The sequence below is a fragment of the Palaemon carinicauda genome, chromosome 26 (genome assembly GCF_036898095.1).
Source record: "Palaemon carinicauda isolate YSFRI2023 chromosome 26, ASM3689809v2, whole genome shotgun sequence".
NCBI classification, from domain to species: Eukaryota; Metazoa; Arthropoda; class Malacostraca; order Decapoda; family Palaemonidae; genus Palaemon; species Palaemon carinicauda.
This window is the reverse complement of record NC_090750.1, coordinates 25500750-25525749: the sequence shown is the minus strand read 5'-3', so window position 1 is coordinate 25525749 and position 25000 is coordinate 25500750.

The following is a 25000-nucleotide window of genomic DNA, read 5'->3' as shown; positions in this document are numbered from 1 at the left end:
ATATATATATATATATAAATATATATATATATATATATATATATATATATATATATATATATATATATATATATGTGTGTGTAAATATATATATATATATATATATATATATATATATATATATATATATATATATATATATATATATATATACATATATATATATATATATATATATATATATATATATATATATATATATATATATATTAGTTTCAGCCACCTTGTTAGTGTATGATAATACTAATCAGATTTTCTAATTTCTGTCATTCATAGGGCCAACCCCATCCCACGAGTAAAAACAGCTCGCACCCGTAAATAGCATTTATGAAATATATATAAATAGAAACTCATCGCAAATTATATGTATATATAAAAAAATTATTAGAGATTATCGCGAAAATAATTATTCAAATTTGCTTTGCTTCCATTTCTAGAATAACGTCTATTATTAATGTTACGTATTTTTATGATGTGTGTCCGTCTTCAAATTAAACCAGAATGCGCATAGAGCAAATAAAACTTGAATTTGGCACACTAATAGCTGTTTAAGAACAGTGATTTTACTCTTCGAAATACCCTCTTTGGTTCAGCATCGGAACGCTTAGCTATATCACAGACATGACAAGGTCATAGAAAAGATAAGACAACAACAACAAAAACACCACCACCACCACCACCAACAACAACAACAACAACCACAACAACAATAATAATAATAATAATAATAATAATAATAATAATAATAATAATAATAATAATAATAATGATAATAATAATAATAATAACCAACACAAAAGATTAAACTTCATCATCCCGAAACTGATGAGCAAACATATGGGATGACCGTATTTCTGAAACGTATTTAAATAAATTAAAAATAAAGAAGTATTGAAAAAGTAACACTTAATAGTAGCACTATGAAATTATTATTTTTAATGCAAACAATTCTAAGACAATTATTTCTAAACATATGTTCTATTTTCACGGACAATTAAGTTATCGTCAAGACAAAGAAATTAACAAGGGAAGTTGCACCACAACACAGATTTGGTTTTGACTTTGTTCATCTTGGTCAGGGAAAATCAATACTTGCTAAAACTGATTAAAAACACAACAAAGATCATTAAACACATAATGTAAATTGACTATAATTGTATTGCTTCAATCTAAGAGTAAAGATATATGAAAATATGCTGTTAACAAAATATATGATAATTAAAACAAAATTATAGAATAATCATTTGAAGTAATTGAGAGCTAGTCTGTCTGTCTGTCTCTCTCTCTCTCTCTCTCTCTCTCTCTCTCTCTCTCTCTCTCTCTCTCTCTGCGATGAGATGATAAATAGCGCTTTGGAGATCAAATAAACTTAACGAAAAGTGAATTGAGAGAGAGAGAGAGAGAGAGAGAGAGAGAGAGAGAGAGAGAGAGAGAGAGAGAGAGAGAGTGACAGAGACAGAGAGAGAGAGCATTTTCCTGTTCCCCTTTGTAACAGGGACTCCCTACTATTAGTCTCGAGAGATTGAGAGTGGGGGCTAAAATGCGTGTTTAGAATGCATAGAGGCTTAGCTGGATAGGCTGCCCTGCTCTATGATGATAAAACTGGGATATATAGTCTTAGAATTCCAGACTCTTATTCAAAGCCTTTCAATGGGGCCTTTGATGCGTGGATCTCATGGGATTTTTCTGGAAGAGGAAAAAAGTACGGGATCAAGATGGATAAGAGAGAGAGAGAGAGAGAGAGAGAGAGAGAGAGAGAGAGAGAGAGAGAGAGAGAGAGAGAGAGAGACATAATAACCTATACGCTGTTAATTGAAATTGTTAAAGTAAAAGAATAGAAAAATTTATATATTTCAAAATAGAGATTCTCCTTTTTTTTGCCACTAACATATAATGACCTTCATGATAAAAGCTAAGAATATTTCAGCGGTCCCGTGTCAACTCCGACATATCTTTACTACGATAAAGTCAAGTAAGACGATCTGCTTACTTCCTAATATTTTGGGTATGCAGTAACTAGAATAATCGGGGTAAATATTTTCTTACACCATCCATAACATGTTCAGAGAATACTCTCTCTCTCTCTCTCTCTCTCTCTCTCTCTCTCTCTCTCCTCTCTCTCTCTCTCTCTCTCTCTCTCTCTCTCTCTCTCTCTCTCTCTCTCTCTCTCTCTCTCTCCATAGAGAGGACAAACGCATACCCAAATTTAGATCATTCTGTGTTCACCTTTTCATGATTTACAGTAAATGTAGTATTTAAGAACTTTTTTTCTTTTAAGGAATTCCCGTGAGTTTGATTGCATATTAAAGATGTCCTCTAATTTATTATAATTTTTTAATATATCATATTATTATTATTATTATTATTATTATTATTATTATTATTATTATTATTATTATTATTATTACTAGCTAAGCTACATACCTAGTTGGAAAAGCATGAAAGCTATAAGTCCAAAGGATCCAACAGGGAGAAATAGCCCGGTTAGGAAAGAAAATAAGGCAATAAATAAATGATATAAGAAGTAATGAAAATTAAGAAAGAATATTTTAAAAACATTATCAACATTAAAAGGGATATTTGATAAATAAACTTTAAAAAGTCTTATGTAAGCCTGTTCAGCATAAAAACATTTGCTGCGAGTTTGATCTTATGAAGTTCTACTGATTCAACAACCCAATTAGGAAGATCATTCCACAACTTGGTCACATCTGGAATAAAACTACTAGAGTTCTGTGTAGTATTGAGCCTCATGATGCGGAAGGCCTGACTATTAGAATGAATTGATTGCATAGTATTACGAACAGAATGGAACTCTCAGGGAAGATCTTATGCAACATGAATAATAAAGTAATTGAAAGACCGTGCCAGATGTTATCTAGATCAGGAAAAAGAAATTCAATAGAATGCAATTTCCTGTCCAACAAATTAAGGTGAGAATCAGCAGCTGAAGACCAGACAGGAGAACAATACTCGAAACCTGGTAAAATTAAGCAACTTCTTTCTCAATAAGCCAATTTTTTGTACCCTTGAAGAAGACACGGGCCTAATGTATTTTTCAAAAGTAAATTTTTTGTGGAGAATGACTCATAAAATTTTAAGAGTCATACAAAGTTAAAAAAACATCATCAATGCCGTGATCCTGATGTTGAGGATCCACGTTCCTTGACCTACTTACAATCATACTTAGAGTTTTGTTAGGATTCAACTTCATACCCCATAATTTGCACCATGCACTAATTTTAGCTGGATCTCTATTAAAGGATTCAACCACCCGAGTTCTACATTCAGGAAATGGAATTGATGCAAAGAGAGTAGTATTATCTGCATATGCAACATGTTTGTTCTCAAGAACAAACCACATGTCATGTTTATATACAATATTATCAAAGGTAATGGGCTAAGAATACTTCCCTGAGGAACACAAGATATCATATTCTTACATTCATTATGGTGCCCATCAAGAACAACTCTTTGCAATCTATTGCTTAAAAATGTAATAATCATGCTAAGAAACGAATCCCCCCCCCCACCCCAGTCCCAACCGTTTGAGTTTGAAGACGAGGGCCATATGATCATCACAGACAAAGGCATCACTAAAATCAAGGCCAATCATAAAAACATCCTGACCACAATCAAGGGATTCCTCAACAGCATTGGAGATTGTAAGACGGGCATCCCATGTTCCATGGCCATTAAGAAAACCAAATTCCAAAATAAGGTACGGATGATTACCTTCAGCAAACCAATTAAGAGATTTTGCCAATAGATGTTCAAAAACTTTAGATAATATGGGAGTTATGGAAATTTGGCAGTAATCAGTTGCACGTTAGCTACCACTAACACAATTACATAGTGTGGTGACATTGTCAATTCTATAAAAATTGCTAAAAGCTCCTCCCCTTGATAACTTGCGCAATATAACAGATAACTTTCGAGCTAAGAAATCTGCAGTCTTATTGAAGAACAAAGGAAAAATACCATTTAGGCCTACACTTCCATAAGCATCAAGGTACATCAACAGAGATTTAATTTCACGAGATCGAAAAACTAACCTAGTTAGTTTAGCCTCAAGAAAACAGGAATGAGGAAATTTGAGTTTATAATTACTCTGTTTGCTGTCAAACACATCTGCCATAAGGGTTGCCTTTTCCTTTGTACAGTGAGTGATAGAGCCGTCGGGTTATAGTAAAGGAGGAACTGTTGCATTTATACCAAAGAGTGCAGATTTAAGGGTAGTCCACCACTTATGCTTCTGGGCTGTACCACAAAGGGTTTTTTATGGTCAAATTGTATTATTTTTCAGTATAAGCATAAACGCTCTAAGAAAGAGCTCTAAGCTGAGTATAATCATTCCAGGTTAAATCTGATCTGTTACCCTTCTAAAGATTATAGGTGTCCTGTTTCTACAAATAAACTCGTCTACAATCATCATTGAACCATGGTTTATCCTTCACTGGGTATCTTAGTAAACATGAATTGATACACCAATCAATTATGTTAACTACATTATCATTCAAAGGGACTACAAGATCAACACTATCAAACAATTGTGACCAATTCAAGCCAAAGAGATCATTCAAAATCTCATTCCAGTCTGCAATAAATTTCATATAAATCTTACATAAGTAAGATACATCAGAGACAGGCTGCTCAGTGTTTACTACTAATGAAATCCAGGCATGATCAGATGTCCTAACTGGAAACCCCAGTTTACTTGTTATAAAACCAGGGGAGTCGGTGTATATGAGGTTCAAGTAGTTACCAGAATTGTGAGTAGGTTCACTTATGCTTTGCTCGCATCATGATTCAGAGGTAAAGTCTAAATCTCTGAGGCTTTTGCGATTGTTAGGAGGAATAGAATTCAACCACTCCTAATGGTGAGCATTGAAATCACCAACAAAGACAAAAGAGGCCTTCCTATCGTCTTCTTGTATCTTAACTGTTATGGTAAGAAGACAATCAAAGATAAAATCATCCATGTCAGGATTACGGTAGGTAAAATACAAATAGAAGTTGTTATGCCTGCCACAAAAGTTTTATTACCGGAATATCATGACATCCACATTAATAGCAGGACTTATGAGAAGCAGGGTAATCGGGCATAATATACGCCAGATTCTTCTGGCCTTAGGGATAGCATCTCGTTTCAACATCATTGCCTTCTAACGACCAGTTATAAGAAGCTCATGAGTGTGCCTCATAATAGAAACCAAATTTTCAGGCACAAAAGAATATCATACTGTCTGGACACAACTATAAGGTCTTGAATATTTGCATGAAAACCATTTATATTGCACGAAATTAACGAAATATAGGACATACTGGTCTCGGATTTTGCCCAATGTCTCCAGAAAGCATAAGAAGTAATAGTAATAAAAAAGAAACATCATACTCAAAAACCAAATTAACAAGAATGATAACAAGAACAATATGTGGAGAAATATAAATAAAGTGAATGATCACACCCATGGACTATAGAAAGTCAGAAAAACTGGTTAACATGGAGGAGCCGATACTTCATGCATGGCTAAATAACATCGGGGATAGCCACTTCAACTGAAGGGAGGATAGTATGGATGGTTTTATTAGATAAGGAAAAGACAACCTCAAGATAAACCACCATGCATCCATGGCCTTTCTATTAAACGTGACCAGCACACCGTTTAAAAAAAATAAAAACAATAGGAAGAAAAAATAAATTGAAAGATACCAAAAAACTATATGACAGAATAGTGTGCCCGAGTGTACCATCAAGCATGAAAGCTCTAACCCAAGACAGTGGACGACCATGGTACAGAATATATGGCACTAACCAATACTAGAGAACAATGGTTTGATTTTGGAGTGTCATTCACCTAAAAGATCTTTTCACCGTAGCTAAAGAGTCTCTTTTACCCTTAACAAGAGGAAAGTGGCTAATGAACAGTTACAGAATAGTACTTAGGGCCTTGATCGAAGAAGAGGTGTTTGGTAATTTCAGTGTTGTTAGGTGTATGAGGAAAGACGACAATGTGTTAAGAATAGGCCAGACTATTCTGTGTATGTTTAGTCAAAGGAAAAATGAGCCCTAACCAGAGAGAGATCTAAAGTATTACTGTCTGGGATCCAATAATTCCTTAGTGGCTGGTGCCTTAGCCAACCTACTACCTACATATATATATATATATATATATATATATATATATATATATATATATATATATATATATATATATATATATATATATATATATATATATATATATATATATATATTCTTATTACCAAAAAACAGTAGTATCTCATTTATCTTTCTATTAATTTAATGATTTTATCCATGATTCGTTTTTACAGAAAGAACGAGATTTTCTTCTGAGATCTCAACGTATAATGGTAGACACTTCTTAAATTAGTTCAGGTTTAAATACCAATGCAAATAGGCATACAAATGCATTAAATGTATACCGTAAATACATACTTGAATACATTAATAAAGAGAGAGAGAGAGAGAGAGAGAGAGAGAGAGAGAGAGAGAGAGAGAGAGAGAGAGAGAGAGAGAGAGAGAGAAAATTGTAGGTCATATAAATTATACAATACAGATTGGTGTTGCATTTAATTTTGTATCTCGTCAAAATATATTATAGAATTAGGTATATTTCGGAAGTAATTCATGCATTATGAGAGATGCAGTATCTGAATTGTATAAAATTGGCATAGAATTTATTATCATTGATTTGGGAATAGAGTAATTTGAAGAATATTTTTTTTTCATAAGAAGTAGTTTTAGTGCCTTATGACCCCATATATGCACAGTTTTAACTGAAAAGACGACAGAAAAACTTGATTTAATCGTTTTTTTTTTTAGGCCAAATTGAGCGTAAATGGGTGTATCTCCAACTGAAACCAGACTGGTGTGTGAGGCACCTTGCCAAGAGGCAAGATGAAAAGAAACTAAACTTTATTATACAGTCATAAAATTCTTATACAGCAACTTCCAAGGTAGAACAACACACAAATTAAAACATGATAAATCTTGTGATAGCATGATAACCCATGATAGTCTATAAACAGTGCAGAAAACATCTAGTGATAAGATAAAAAATAAAAACTGTTACTGTATATGATCATGTATGAAACATGTGTTTTGCATGGTTCCCCCCTCCTTAAAAATGACATACATATGAAATTGGGGCACCATGCACCTAAGAGGCGTACCCCCGGTGAGTGAAATACACAGTTTTAAAGTAATCAATGGAGATCCTTTCATTTTTGCCGCGAATGTTCAGTAAAAATGTTTTTGTTGTTCGACTGAAACCAGACTGGTGTGAGAGGTGCCAGTTAGGTTATAACTAAGAGGCAAGGTGAAAGCAACTAAACTTTATCAAACAGTCATCAAATTTTAATACAGCGACTTCAGAGGAAGAACATCACACAAATTAAAACCTGATAAATATTGTGATAGCATGATAACCCCTGATAGTCTATCAACAGTGGAGGGAAGAGCTAGTGAAAAGATAGAAAGTAAAAAACGTTACTGTATATCTCGTGTATGAAACATGTGTGTTGCATGGTTCGGCCCGCCTTAAAAATAACATACATGTGAAATCGTGGCGCCCTGCTCTTGATAGGCGTACTTTCGGCGAGTGAGATACGCATTATTAAAGTAATCAATGGAGACCCTTTCATCTTTGCCACGAATGCTCAGTAAGAATGTCTTTGTCGTTCAACTGATCACAAGGAGAAGGCTAGTGCAAGGGAGTGTTAGTGGTGGCTACAGAAATTTTAGTGCTCCTACCTGCATTAAGTGAAAATCTTACACTTTTTTTGGCTACTGACAACTGTCCGGACATTTTTGTGCTGTAGCCACAAATATGGAGTGGTGGTAGCATAACTGAGGCTGATGGGTGTCGTTAAGTTGCTGTAGAGGTCATTGGTTGAGGAGTGAGCAAGTGGTGGGTGGTGGGTGGTTTTGTCGCTGCTTCTGAAGGTCAGCGGGTGGGTTCTGAGCCCTACCCCATTTACATCAGCTTCAGTTGTTGTTGATTAGTTGTCCACTTTGTTAGGAATGAAGGTGTTGATGTTGGTCTGGAAGGTGGTGAAGTATGTGTCCATAAGGGCGACAGCTTTGGTCATTAGGTCAATCATGGGCAAAATATAGAAATTATGGTGGCAGCATGTACATGTTCAAGTTGGCACTGTACCCAAAAGGCACGAAGTAAATTCACTTCACGAAGAGAACAGCCCGCAGCAGGCTGCAAGAGAATGATACCGGTCATTTCCCTGCTGGGGAGCCAAGCCTTATTGTGAGACCTGAAAATTGTTGTGCTATTTGGATGGCTAGCGATTGTGAGTGCTGCTCCAGGAGGTATGATTAGAGGGCATCTTACGTTATTGGGGTGTCACCTTGCTAGCTTTGCAAACCAAAGATATTGGGGTTATTGTCCTCAGGGATAGCCATGAGAATATAGTCAGCTTTGGTGCTTGACTGAGATACATCCTTGATGCGAAACTGGACCTCAGCCTGGTGAAACCAGGTAAATGCCTCTGTACAGGAAAATGGTGGTAGTTTCAGGGATATGGCGTTGATAGGAGAGTCATTGTTGGAGGGCCGCATCATCAAACAATAAGACACAAAGATAAGGGGGAAGGAAGGAGGGAGCTGGATACTACGATGGTCACTAATGTTTGAGGTGCCAGTTAAGTGATAACTTAGAAGTTAGGTGGATGCAAGTAAACTTTATTAAATAAGCATCAAGTTTCTATACAATGATATCCGAGGAATAACTTCACGAAATACTCAAACATGATAAAGCTTGTGCTAACATGATAACACAATATGATCTATTGACAGTGCAGGTAAGAGCGAGTGATAAGATAAAAAATGAAAACCGTTACAGTACATATTCATATATAAAACATGTGCCATACAAGATAAAGGCGACGGGATGAACTGAAGTGGAAATAGGAATAAAGATAACATCCTAACACCAGGCTCTTCCCGACATTTCTAAAGCATGTGTTACTGAGCTTTCTCTCAACATTATGCAACACCTCATAAAATATAATAGAACATTACCTAAACCCATGTTCTTATCTTGTACGAATCCCACAACACTCTAAAATAGCTACGCAAGTCTTCATGACAAAAACATGTGAAATAAAAAGTTAATTCCTAACAATAATACAATGAAATTAGCGAAGAAAGTCTTACGTAATTTACATAAAACAATTACATCTACATGAGAGGAGTTCAATTTTCGGGCTGGGTATCATCTCTTCAATGAAAAAATGAAAACAGTATAACATATAAATTAAATCATTAATAAAATACGGTATTTACTGTACACTAGACCAGCTTCGTAAGATTGCTCCCCCGAAAAAAAAAAGATTATTTCTTCTGGGCGTGAATCCATCGATTCAGCCCGAGAAAAATAATCTGCAACCATATTATCTTTACAAGTTAGTTATCTTTATCTGATATATAATTTAAATTAATACAATATGGTTGCAAACATAATGACCACAAAGTTAACGTTCGATTATTATTTTTCATCTTATTCACAAAAGTTAGAGAATTAAAATCTGTGTACAATGTAATCTCATTTTGTGGTCGATTTATGTAAATAAAATTCTTCATTGCCAGAAGTTCCGTTTCAAATGCTGACTCGACTCGTTGCTTGCTCTTTAGCTTTGATGACATAAAACATGCTGGAATAAGATTTACTGCCTTATCTTTTTGCAATAAGTCGGCTCAAGTCCCGTTATCTGATTCATCTACTTGAATAAGGAATTTCTCGGTGAAAACTGGTGCTTGATGTATCGGTTTCGAAGTTGATATGGCCTTCTTCAGATTTGTCCGTGTTCTTGATATCTAGATAACATAGGTTCGGTCAATGCTCATCTTAAGAATCAGGACTGGTTGTGGGAACTCGTTGGCGAGAGGGAATCTTCTTTCTGATGCGTAGACCAACACCTGCTATCCTACTGTAGATTCTTTGTTCGTACACATCATACTAAATCTTTTCTTTATCCATCCTTGACTCTTTTTCCCGTCTTCTAGGGAAAATTTCCTTTACTTAACAATTACCTTCCTCAAATCCTTGACATTTCCTTCGTCCTCTCAATCCTTTCCTTTTCAGGCCAACATTTTTGGGTCCTTAGCTGAAGGTTCCTGCAACCTGTCTGTTCCTATTCTGTCTACCAAACCTTTTCTTCATTCGTCCTTGACTCCTCATCTTTATGCCTTCTAGGGAATATTTTCTTATCTCACTGATCCTCTTTCTCAAATTCTTGACATATTCTCCTTCCTTTTCCTTTTGGTCCTTTCCTGAAGGGTTCTCCTCGTTCTTTCATTAAGTGTAAGGGAGCTTCCTTGATGAACTAGTTGTCTTTTCAGCTGTCTGACATACGTGACATGCATGGCCAAACTGGATTTGGTACTTATGCCTGCTAGGCCAGAAAACGTGTTTAATTATCTTCTCCGCTGTCTTCCTTATCCCTATGTTCCGTCTCGTGCACAACAGCAATCACTTGTCTTTTCACTCAACTGGGAATTAGTATCTGCCAACATTTCCCCCATTTGGCATTCCCAGAGATATCGGCGGATCTATGCTTCCTCATAAGCATCCATCCTTAATATAATAATAGGTCGAAGACTGCTATGCCTCCGTCTCGTCCATCACATGGTACAATAAGTCTGTTAACGTTGCAACCATTCCGTTGCAGTCCTATCAAGTTTTTCATACTCACTTGTCCTACTTCTAATATTGAATTTTCTATTTCTTCTAAGTCCATATCTTCTTTGTCCACTTGTCTGCTCCTCTGTTGCTTCTTTTCACTGGGGCCTACACTTGAGTTCTCTTCTTGCATACCATCAAGGGAATCCTCTTCTTCGAAGAATAAATCCTCCAAGTTCATTGATCCTTTGATTTCTTTTTCTGCTTTATCCTCCGGTCCGTTCATCTATTGTTCCTCTTCTTCAAAAAACAGATTCTCTAAGTTTATTGATCCAGGTCCATTTTTTTTTTGTCCTTTTGCCCACTCGTCTGTCGTTCCTCTTCACTTGGGATTACTCGGGAATTCTTTTCTTACATACTATCAAGAGAATCATCTTCTTGGGATCATAGATCCAGCAATTTCATTTCTTCTAGATACATTTTTTTTTTTGTCCTCTTGTCCACTTGTCTGTCGTTCCTATTCTCTCTGGCCTACTTGGGAACTCACCTCTTGTGTACTATCAAGGGAATCCTCTTCTTTTGAAAACTAATCATCTAAGTTAATTGCTCCTTCGATTTCTTTTTCTTCTTTGTTTTCTTGTACGCTCGTCTGTCGTTTCTTTTCGCTTGGGCCTATTAGAGAGTTCTCTTCTTGCATACTATCAATGGAATCATCTTCCTCGGGAAAAAAATCCTCCAAATTCATCACTCCTTCGATTTTTTTTTTTTCAGCAGCCACTTTTTTCTTTATACTCCTAGTCGTAACAAAACAAGGAAACAAATACGGGTAGTCTTTTTTGAGTTCAGTCGTATTACTATAATTCAAAGGTTTCTCTGTTACAATGGGACAGACCACGAACGGCGTTCCTTCACCTTCATTACCCAGCTGGATGTCTACTCCTGCAACAGCCAATGAATCCTTTACCACATAATGAAAAAATTACCTATCACCAGCTCGCATGACAGTTTTAAAAGGCAAATAAGGGTGACCTCCTCACTTCCTATTCCTGTCAAAATAATGGAGTTCCCTGTGAGAGACTGTTCCACCATGGGATGTACTCCTCGTACCACCGCACCATCGTTACAACCTCTTTCGCGCAATACCCTAACCAGCGCTAACTCCCTCCTGTCTATTGCTGCTAGCATACCTTCATGAATATATGGTTTAAACACATATTTCTGTTTGGGTTCGTTCTGTTCGTTGTGTAAACGGGGGCTGGTTCCTTTTTCTCTCTGTCCGTTTTCCTGATTGCTTCTTCGTCTTCATATTCTGTGAATTCGAATTATCCTTAATCACTTTGGCGACTGCTTTTGGTTGATTTGACCAACGTTCCTTACTGATTTAGCCTCTCTTGCCACAATTAAAACAGACAATATCAACCTTCTACACGTATTTCACGAACTTGAAGGAGGAGGATTCTACATTTGTTGGTGTAGTACTATCGCTTTCTGCTTAGGGACAGTATCATTGCTACCTCCATTGTAACTGTTAAACTTGTTCCCGTAGTTATTACCGAACTGGTTTCCATGGTTTGGCGAATACTTGACAATTGGTCGGAATGACGGTTGAAACTTCGTTCCCGAGGAAGGTTTATGACTGATAATATTATAATCTTTGCTCAGCAAAGTAGCTTTATCAGGTCTCATCACCTCTCTCTGTCTGAAGTATGTTTGAATGTGTTCAAGAATTCCTTGTAGATGCTGCTCTAGTGTTATCATTTCTTTTGAACCAGAGTTCTCCTTTATTTTAGCAGCCTCTGATCTTTTCTTATAACATCGTTGAACCTTATAAGCGTAATCCAGGAAAGTAATTTTCTCCTCTTTTCTCAAACTTTGGAACATTTCATTATGATATTCAGGGGTCATCTGATACACTTGCAGCACAGTCCTCTTCCCTTCTTGATATTCCCTCGCATGGTCCTGATATTAGAATAAGTAAGCACTAAGGCCCTTCCCAAAGAGCTAACTCTCCAATAACACAGACCGTATATCTACTAGCCATTTCATCGCTGATACGACCATTTCAAAATGATCAAAGAACTCATCTGGATACTCCTCTGTGAACCTTGGAGTTAACCTTTGGGCTTCCGACACAATAAACTCTGTGTCGTGGTTAGCAGGGGCAGTCCTGGCTTGGGTGGTCAGTTCTGTTCGGGAGTGCAACAACTTAATTTCCCACGCATACCTTGAGTCTTCCATATCTTTTTCTTCTCGCCTTGCTTCCATTTCATTTGCATGTCGTTTTTTCTCTCTCTTCTTTCCGTTTTCTTTCTCTTTCTTCTCATTCTGCAATTTTCCTTATTTTCATCTCTTTCCCACGTAATTTTTCTTCTCTTTCTTTTTCTAGCCTTGTTTCAATTAAAGTTGCATGTCTCGCGATCTCTCGGGCTTTTTCTCGTTTTTTTTTTTTGTCTTCCATTTCCTTCTCCTTTGCTATCATCTTCAAATGGATCGAATTCTCCTCCTCTGCAATTTGTCGAATCTCATCCTCCTCAAACAGTTTTCGAGCTGCCACAATACTCCCATCAGACAACTTTCCCGAGTTTATCAACACTGCAAATGCTAGACATTTGATTTTGGGAATTAATCAACCCACTCGTTACATGGCCGCCACGTGCCATTAAGATTGAGACCCATTGAGCTTTAGTTAAATTAGTTTCTGACAATTCATGAACATTTGGGTTATTAAAAAAATCTTAGATATTTTTCTGTGCCATCCTGTAATTTAACACCAATTAATGCCTCTCAAAAAAATAACTCATTAACAATACACAAAATCCTATCAACGCTGTACTATTGAAAAACCTCTAATCAAAACACGGACCTGTTATCACTAATATTCATAACAGAATCGCTCGATACCAACGTTGGGGGCACCAAAAATATATTATATGATATGGATCCCGTGGTTGGGAACCAAACATACTGTATAGTATTATATATAATACGACCGGCCAGTTAATCAGCCTCTCGAATTCCAAACTCATTTGTTTGCTTTATATTAAAATGGTTACACTTTAAAATATTAAAACGTGAATTCTGAGACAATTCCCTCAAAGCAATATTTAAAACATTGAATATCCAATTATCTCTCAAAACTAAACTGGGTCATTACTCTTTAGTATTATTGAAAATTTTACCTTGGTCGTTAACAGGATGCGAGAGGAATCTGATTCTAAAAAATGGTGAGTGGAATAATACACTCTTTACAAAATTACAATAAATTACAATGCTTTAAAAATAATTATTATAATAACAAAATAAATCAATCGAAAAATGAAGCTTGAACAAAACTAATATTAAGACAAAAATGATACAATCTGGAAATTATATATGAACTTGACTTGATCTATTATATCTGAATAACCCTAGGACTAAGGAAAGAAAAAATACAATGTAACTTATACAAAAGCTTGAGATTGAATCTGAATAATACAATAATCAAGTTTGACACTTAATGAAGAAAAGAAAACCAGATCACAATACAAATCTCTAATCTTCCTACAAGGGCAATTACAAAAATCTTTATACAATGCCCACACTTGCCCTAAAACAATGAATTCAAAATCACTGTTTTGTCTTACGTATCTTTTCGACACACAATTTGTTTTAGAATACATAGTCACTTACAAGAGGACACACTAAAAGTACTAAAAGCTTTCAACAACAATACACTTGGTTGCATGCGAGAGTGAGAGAGGTGAGAATATGTCAATCTTGAGGCAGGTAATCTCTATCTCTATATGTGTAACCTAGTTTTGGCATCACCTTTTATGTGAAATATAACTGCTTCCAGAAACTTTCCAACGAACAGGGAAACGATGGTGGGCCAACAAAAAGAGTGAGTTGTCAAATATCGCAATCCCAAACACTGTACTGACGGGTATACAGCTCTCTCAGTCTCTACCTCCGCCCACCCCTTGTCCCGGAAATAGGAAAAAAGATAACACACTAACACCAGGCTCTTCGCAACGTTTCTAATGCATTTGTTTCTAAGCTTTCTCTCTCAAACATGATGCAATACCTCATAAAATATAAAAGATCATTACCTAAGCTCTTGTTTATATATTGCACAAGTCCCAAAACACTCTTGAATAGTTTACGTAAGACTTTGTAACAAAAATACGGGAAATAAAAAGTTAACTCTTGGAAAAAAGGTATATTTACATATACTAACTTTATAAAGAATACAATGAAACTAGTTACGAAAGTCTTACATAATTTGCACAAAATACTTACATCTACATGAGAGGAGTCCATATTATGGGCTGGGTATCATCTCTTCAATGCACAAATGAAAACAATATGGAATATCATCAATAAACTATGGTATTTACTCCACACTAGACCAGCTTTATAAGAATATATATATATATATATATATATATATATATATATATATATATATATATATATATATATATATATATATATATATATATATATATGTATAAATACATATATATATATATATATATATATATATATATATATATATATATACATATATATATACATATATATATATATATATATATATATATATATATATATATATATATATTATATATATATATATATATATATATATATATATATATATATATATATATATATATATATATATATATATATATATATATATATATGTTTATACATATGTATATATATACATATATATATATATATATATATATACATATATATATATATATATATATATATATATATATATATATATATATATATGTATATATATATATATATATATATATATATATATATATATATATATATATATATATATATGTTGAAAATGATGTAAAATCATTACATCGCTTATGTTTTTCTTCTATTTATCATTGTTCTTATATAATGCGTTCTTAAAGGTTTAATATTTGGTTTAATTATTGTTAATTTGAATAATGTAATCATTAGTATAATTTAGTAAATTTAATTGAGTTTTTCTATGTTTACTTCGAGCTTATAAAGGGAATATGTAATCATATTTTCGTTGTGACGGTAAACACCTTTTAAGTCTCGAAGGTATAACAACTGTTAACGAGCAGTTACTACTGTTTGTTTCTTTTGTTTTCCGAGGAAAGGAAACGCTGAGCAGCTGAGCCAGTCGTAGTGGAGTCCGTTTGGAAAATTCGTACCAGTCAGTTAGTTGGTTTGGTTGGTGGAATCAACATAGAGCCGGTTGCTTTTCTTCAAGCTCGACGGTTATATTAATAATGGACGGCTAATTACAACGAACTGTGCCCAAATCACCGCTCCTGCTCAAGTCTTGCCAGCAACGAAGACATGTCTCTTACCATCTTAGACACAGGATATACTTCATTTATTGCCGAACTTCCGAGGTGCCGATAAGGCTTTAAGGTACGTCACAACGAAATGATGGGTGTCTATTTCTAAAGTGATCCTAGCCTTCTTATCATTTCACCAATGGAAATGATGGCACACTTATTTGCAAACTTGCTTAATAGCCCTGAATTTAATCGTTATATTTACTGATTCATATCAACATATCTTATTAAACTAAATATATACCTATTGAAGCATAAAAAACTACATAATAATTTGTAAGTAATTTGTTTTATCTTCGGATACTATTCGTTTATTTTAACATCTCGAAAATCTAATTTCTAGGATCAGCTTCATGGAAGTAATGTTCCTATATATAAATATAAGTTTTTGAAGGATCCTTTAACTCTAATTCTTTATTTTATTTTTCGAGATGTGTTTATGCTAATTTAGGTTTTTGCAGTTGTTACCCCCTTGTCGTTACTATTTAAGTTTATTATTATTAGGGGGTAATAGAATATTTGTTTGTTTTTCTTCAGGGCTCTCTTGAAGTTGCGGGAAATTGGTAAGGACCGAAACTTTCACCCCCTTGTCGTTACCCTTTGACACAAGGTCGGTCCTCCTAAGGATACTCTCAAACGATTTTATAGTTACCCAAACCGAACATCCTTTCAAGAAATTTAGAAATAGTTAACCTAAATAAAAAAAAAAACTATTCTGAAACCTTTAATTAAATTTTAAGAGTTTTATTTTGTTTGAGTTTTATTACTAAAATTTCCTGTATAGATAACTTTTTTCAAGATGGCGACCGTGACAGGATTGCAAATAAGGAGTTCGGTTTGGTTGCTTGGTTTGGATGAGAGTAGGAGTGGTTTCTGGGCTTGTTCTGTATTTGAAATTTTCTTATTCTATTTTGTACTGTTCATTTTTGTCGTCAACATTTTCTTGGATGACATTGACTGATCTGTGGTTGTTATGAAATTGGCAGTTTTTGGACATTCATATGTTTCTGATCTCGAAAGGAGATTTGAGGGATCAGAAATGAAAATTGATAATGTGAAATTTGAAGTGTCATTTTTTGGTTGGAGAGGTGCCACATTTTCCATCTTTCTTAACAATACTAGTCTTTTAGATCCTTTGGTATCTTATAATCCTGACTATTTAATTGTATATCTGGGAGGTAATGACTTAAAAGCTGACATAGACTTATCCTTAGTCAAAGAAAATTGCAGAGCATTTTATATCTTAGTTCGTGAAAAACTACCAAATACTTGCCTTATTGCCTCGCAAGTAGAGCTGAGGTTTCATGTAAACAGGAATAGGTTTGATGCCCCTCTTACAGAACACTATAAATTACTTAGACGCTATTTCAATAAGTTTGTACTAGGTTTAAAGTGTAAAGATTTTCTGTTTAGGGTGGAAAGCCAGGGGAGATTAGATAACCAGAGGTTGTATAGAGATTCGGTACATTTAAATACAGTAGGTTTAAATCATCTATTTAAATTGATGAAAGATTGTTTGAGGTTTTGTTACAGAAAAAATAAAAGTTTGTAATCATGTCTAATCTGTCTCTTTTAATCAATAGTCGGAAATATATCCGAGGACAAGTGACAAAGTATTATAACAATAAGATTTCACTCCAAACTAAAACCACCTCTGAGAAACATGTCCTCAAAGCTAAGTTTAAATCGTATCTTGATGACTTGAGGGACCATGATAGCAAAATTCAAGCCTTGATATGGCAAGAGGAAGAAAGTAGTGATAAACTTACAGTGGAATTGGCGAATTGTGAATCTTATATTGATAAACTCAATGAAATGTTAGCCTTCCTTGAAGATACTGTCTCTTTCACTTCTAGTACCTTAGATGCTGCTAGGAGTTTGCTTAAGAGTCCTACTGCTCCCCTTCCTACTTTCAGTAGCACTGAAGGGGAAAATATAAACAAATTCTTAACAGAATTTGAGGATACCACAGGCTCCTTTCAGCTTAAGGATAGGGATAAGTTGTTGTTGTTAAAGCAACAAGTTTCGGGGCGTGCTTCCGTTTTGTTGAGTTCACTTGAAGTGGATAAACAGACTTATAATGATGCCAAGGAACTTTTGTTAGCAGCTTTGGCTTCTGGTTCGCTGCAGAAATTCAATACTATTAAACAAATAGCAGAGATGAGATTAACGTACAGCACAGATCCATTTTCCTATATTAGTCAGATGAAAAACTGTATTGAATCTGTTAAGTTGCAAAAAATTGAAACTAATGACTTTTTGAATTATTTCTTTTGGCAAGGTTTGAATGATACTTTCAAAAATCAGTTGACTATCATAACAAATAAGACCAGACCTTCATTGGATGAAATAAAGGATAAATATTTTGAGGCAGCAGAACGATATTCATTAGCTACCCAGAATTTCCATTCAAAGAATCATTCTAAAGGTTTTAATATCAAATCTTAAACAACAAATTTGGCTACTAATGTCAATTTTAGCAAGACTAACGGGCCTTCAGTTAAGTGTACTTTATGTGCTTTAGAAAAGGAAAGAGACTCTTCTCATCCTATCTATAAGTGTAAGTATTATGATAGTCCAAAGGCCAAAGTTGACAAATTGAAGGAAATTGGAGGATGTTTAAAGTGCGCTAAAGCCAATCATTCCACCGAATCTTGTAATTTTGTTTTTCGAAAGAAATGTTTTCATTGTGGAAAAAGGCATTTTACCTATCTGTGTATAAATGGAAATGAAGAAAGGAGTTTACTGGGTGCCACCAATAAAATCGAAGCAACCCCTGTTACCTCTCAGAGTCAAAAAGTGTCCCAAAAAGGGAAAAACTGTATATCTGCTCCCAAAGAGGAGGTTTCTAGTGGCATGATTCTATCAGTGGGTGCTTTACGGACTACCAGTACAGAGTCAATTTTGCCAACTTTTACTTGTTACCTAAGTAACCGGGTCGAGATTAGGTGTCTTGTAGACAGTGGTTGCCAGACTAATTTTATTACGGAAGCTGTAGCCAATACTAGTAATCTCAAGGTGTTAAAAGAAAGGGTACATTTGACTGTTAACGGTTTTAACTCGAGTAAGCAGTATGTAACTAAGCTTGTGGAAGTAGAGGTAGAGATAGGTAAGGAAAGGTTCAAGATTGAAGCACTTTGTGAACCATCTATTGATATAAATTTGAAACTTCCACAGCTTTCTAGGATTACAACTGCGTTTATTGAGAAAGGCTATGTCTTGGCAGACAATCAATTGTTAAACCATCAGGAGGAGATCAATAACATTGATTTCATATTAGGTACAAATTCTATGTATTGTCTTTTGAGCTCAATGGTAAATTTTGGTCAGCCGATTCCCTCTGTCTATAGTCAATGTGCTCTAGGGGTTATGCTATTGGGTAATCTACAGAACACTATTTCTAATTTGAAATACTTACCTGATTTAAATTATGCCTCATACAATGGTAATAATTCGGACATTTCTACTTATTTGTCTATAGAGTCTTCTGTTGTCTATGTAGGCTTTGGTTCAAGCATCTTGTGTGATGATTCAAACTTTATGGAAGAGGAGGTAACTCTTGATGTTGAATCAAATTTTGCAGTGTTGAAAGATGATGGAAGTATTTCGGAGACTGAATTGAATAAAGCTGCAAACGAAGTTCTCATGAAATATGATGAGAAGAAGGTATTAAACTATGACCAATTAGAATTCGAAAACTGCTCTTCAGAGGTCAATGATCAACTTGTTAGATTTGCTTTGAATCATTCTGTTCGTACTGAAAAGGGCAGGATATCCATGCCTCTTTTATGGAACAGTAAAGTATCTCATCTTCTTGGTAGGAATTACAATCTTGCTAAAGCTGTGCTAAAATCTAACTTAAAAAAGTTAAGAAAGAATGAGCTTCATTTACATTTGATGGATGATGCCATTAAAGAACAAGAACAACTTGGTATAATACAGAGGATTCCAAATTTGGATCAGTATATGGAGGAACATCCTGAGCATAGTTTCTTACCGCACATGGGTGTGTTTAAACTAAACAGGGAGACCACTAAGTGTAGAGTAGTTTTTCTCTCGAATATTTGTGAAAAAGATTTGTCTAAGCCAGCTACTGTTAGTCATAATCAGAGTATACATACTGGACCTTGTTTAAACCAAAAGATTGCTTCAGCTCTTTTACACCTGAGATTTGGGTCTAAGCTTCTATGCTTTGACATCCGGAAAGCTTTTAATCAAATAGAGCTGAATCCCTCTGATCAGAATAAATTACTATTTCTTTGGTATCGTAATGTAAAGAAAGGAGATTTTTCTCTTGTGGGGTATAAGAATGTGCGATTGAGTTTTGGATTACGATGTTCACCAACAATTTTGATGTTGAGTTTATACAAGATTTTGGTCCTGGATACTGAAGGGAATTCTGAGGAGGTTGTATGTTTGAAAAGGTTGATTTATCAATTATTTTATATGGATAATGGTGCTTTCACTTGTAGTGATTCATCAACTTTGAAATGGGCTTATCAGTTATTGCCATCTATTTTTGAGCCCTATAAGATGGAATTACAACAAATTGTTACTAATGATAGTTCACTTCAGGAGGATATTGATGCTGGTCTTGAAAACAAAACTGACAGTAAAGTTAAACTTTTAGGCTTGCAGTGGCATAGGCAAGATGATATATTGTCAACTAGACCTATTGCTCTTGAGGGATCAGCCAATACAAAACGTTTAATTCTCAGGTCGATAGCCTCTAATTTTGATTTATATAATTTCAATGGACCAGTTTTTAACAGATCTAGAGTTTTTATGCATGGCTTACAGTGTGACAAATCACTTGGATGGGATGATCCATTGTCACAAGAGCGAATGAAAGAGTGGAACTGTATTTCAAGACAAGCTAATGCAACTCCAGAAATTATGGTAGAACGGTTTGTAGGGGAAAGAGATGCATCTTATAGGATACTAGCTTGTGTTGATGCAAGTTGTCTCATGTATGGAGCCGTACTTTATATTGAGAATATAGATACAGGTAAGGTTAGTTTTGTATTGGCCAAAAACAGAATTGTGAACACAAATTTGAAGACTAAATCAATCCCTTCCCTGGAGTTGCAGGCTATTAGTTTAGGTACAGAGATGCTTATGGAACTTTATAAAGAACTGTCTGGTCCTGCATGTGTCATTCCCATTAATATTAAAGCACTGACTTTGTATTCTGATAGTTTGGTAGCGTTAACTTGGGTAAATTCCTATGCTAGTAAACTTGATAAAATGCAGGGAAAATCCAATTTTATATGGAATAGGTTACATCGTATAAATCAGCTTTGTGAAATCTTCCCTTTGAACTTTACCTTCACAAGTGGGCAGAATAATCCTGGGGATTGCATAACTAGATGTTTATCATACAAACAACTCAAGAAAACTAACTATTTCTCAGGACCACAAATTCAGTCAAGTGATGTAGCAATAAGTCAAAATGTACTGAGTTTCACCATCCCGAATCCTTTATTCAAGATCAATGATGATAATGTTGAAAGCAAAGCTGTTGGTAGTTATAATATACAGTGCAATAAACTTTCCATATCATCTGAATATCTAGTTTCTCCAAACAGATATTCTGACTTTCGCCATTTAGTGGCTGTAATTGCTAGGGTTATGAGATGTTGGAATAAGTGGAAGGCTCGCACAAAGTTGAACAGACCAACTTGTAAGGATTTGATGGTTATTGAATCTGGGTATTACAAAGAGGCTGTTATGCACATAATTTTGAAAGATCAGCTTGTCTATTTCCCTGAAGTCTTTGATTATTGTGGGTCTGATTTGAAAAGGGTCAAGAACATACCCAATCTTGTCAGTCAGCTTAATGTTTATCCTGATCAGGTTGGAATTCTGAGGGTGAGAAGCAAATGTGATCGGTGGAAAGAGGGTGAAAGATGCTATTTCCCTATTCTTTTGCACAAGCATAGTGAGTTAACAAAGTTGATAATTCTTGATTTGCATGTAAGGCTGAAACATGCTGGATGTTATTCACTTTTAGCAGAGCTGCGGAAAGAGTTTTGGATACCTCACTATTTCTCAGTTGTTAAAAATGTCCTTAAGGATTGTGTTACGTGCAAAAGGTATAATGGTCGTTCTGTGAAACTGAATCAGTCCCCATATCGTGATGTTAGATTGCATCCTTCTGAGATTCCTTTTGGGTATGTGTACATAGATTACTTTGGTCCTTATACTGTTAAAAAGGAACATAGAAAGCTAAAAGTGTGGGTTCTTTGCCTTACCTGTATGTTTACTCGAGCAGTCAATTTGAAGATTTGCGTGGATATGTCTGTTAAAGAATTCCTTCGTTCTTTTATGCTTCACACGTTTGATTATGGATTGCCACAGTTTTGTGTAAGTGACTTAGGCACACAGATAGTAGCAGGAGGTAACATCATAATGGATTTTTTTAAAGATCCTGAAACCCAGATGCATTTTGATGAGGCTGGTGTACAATCGATAAAATTTGATTGGTATTTTAAAGGCTGCAGTCAGATGGGTTCTTTGGTAGAGATATGTATAAAGATGGTCAAACATTTGATAAATAAGTCCATTGGTACAAATGTTCTAGAATTTAGAGATTTTGAATTTGTTGTTAGTCAAACTTGTCACTTGGTGAATAAGCGACCAATTGCTTTTAAAGAGGCATTAAGGGATTCGAGCAACGAGCCTGTTCCTCACCCTATCACTCCGGAAAGGCTTATTCATGGCTCTGATCTCTTATCCATCAATGTCATTCCTGATCTACAGCCTGATCCTGAGATTGATCTTGAATACATTCTTGGTACCACCCCGTCAGAAAGGATAAAGAATAATTATCAAAAACTAAATGCAATCAGAAAAAATCTCATAGACAATTATCATTCGGAGTTTTTAGCAACCCTAATAAAACAGGCAGTTGATAAGAAGGACCGATATCGTCCTTGTCATCATCAGCATCTTAATGTAGGTGATATTGTTTTAATCAAAGAGACTCATGTAAAACCCCTTAACTATCCTATGGGAAAAATTACAGAGGTAATTAAGAATACAAGTGGTGAGGTGACTAATGCTATCGTTTTGAAAGGTAAAACAAATGAGCTGGTGAAAAGGCATATAACCAGTCTCATCCCTCTTTTAAAACCCGATATTGCTGAAGAGATCAATCCTTCAGCTAATGAGGAATTAGATGCCAAACCTAAATTTAGAGGAAGGTCAAGGAGAAGGGCAGCAGTCGAGTCAGAGAAAAGGACCAGGCATGTGCTCCAAGACTGAGATGGTTTGATAACTTTGTAAATATGTAATTGTAAATATGCATGTTTTCATTTTAAATTCAACTTTTTACATGTTTTGTAAAAAGACTGAATCCCTTCCCTGGAGTGTTGAAAATGATGTAAAATTATTACATCACTTATGTTTTTCTTCTATTTATCATTGTTCTTATATAATGCGTTCTTAAAGGTTTAATATTTGGTTTAATTATTGTTAATTTGAATAATGTAATCATTAGTATAATTTAGTAAATTTAATTGAGTTTTTCTATGTTTACTTCGAGCTTATAAAGGGAATATGTAATTATATTTTCGTTGTGACGGTAAACACCTTTTAAGTCTCGAAGGTATAACAACTGTTAACGAGCAGTTACTACTGTTTGTTTCTTTTGTTTTCCGAGGAAAGGAAACGCTGAGCAGCTGAGTCAGTCGTAGTGGAGTCCGTTTGGAAAATTCGTACCAGTCAGTTAGTTGGTTTGGTTGGTGGAATCAACATAGAGCCGGTTGCTTTTCTTCAAGCTCGACGGTTATATTAATAATGGACGGCTAATTACAACGAACTGTGCCCAAATCACAGCTCCTGTTCAAGTCTTGCCAGCAACGAAGACATGTCTCTTACCATCTTAGACACAGGATATACTTCATTTATTGCCGAACTTCCGAGGTGCCGATAAGGCTTTAAGGTACGTCACAACGAAATGATGGGTGTCTATTTCTAAAGTGATCCTAGCCTTCTTATCATTTCACCAATGGAAATGATGGCACACTTATTTGCAAACTTGCTTAATAGTCCTGAATTTAATCGTTATATTTACTGATTCATATCAACATATCTTATTAAACTAAATATATACCTATTGAAGCATAAAAAACTACATAATAATTTGTAAGTAATTTGTTTTATCTTCGGATACTATTCGTTTATTTTAACATCTCGGAAATCTAATTTCTACGATCAGCTCCATGGAAGTAATGTTCCTATATATAAATATAAGTTTTTGAAGGATCCTTTAACTCTAATTCTTTATTTTATTTTTCGAGATGTGTTTATGCTAATTTAGGTTTTTGCAGTTGTTACCCCCTTGTCGTTACTATTTAAGTTTATTATTATTAGGGGGTAATAGAATATTTGTTTGTTTTTCTTCAGGGCTCTCTTGAAGTTGCGGGAAATTGGTAAGGACCGAAACTTTCACCCCCTTGTCGTTACCCTTTGACACAAGGTCGGTCCTCCTAAGGATACTCTCAAACGATTTTATAGTTACCCAAACCGAACATCCTTTCAAGAAATTTAGAAATAGTTAACCTAAATAAAAAAAAAAAACTATTCTGAAACCTTTAATTAAATTTTAAGAGTTTTATTTTGTTTGAGTTTTATTACTAAAATTTCCTGTATAGATAACTTTTTTCAAGAATATATATATATATATATATATATATATATATATATATATATATATATATATATATATATATATATATATATATATATATATATATATATATATATATATGTTTATACATATGTATATATATACATATATATTTATTTATATATATATATATATATTTATTTATATATATATATATATATATATATATATATATATATATATATACATATATATGTATATATATATATATATATATATATATATATATATATATATACATATGTATATATATATATATATAAATATATATATATATATATATATATATATATATATATATG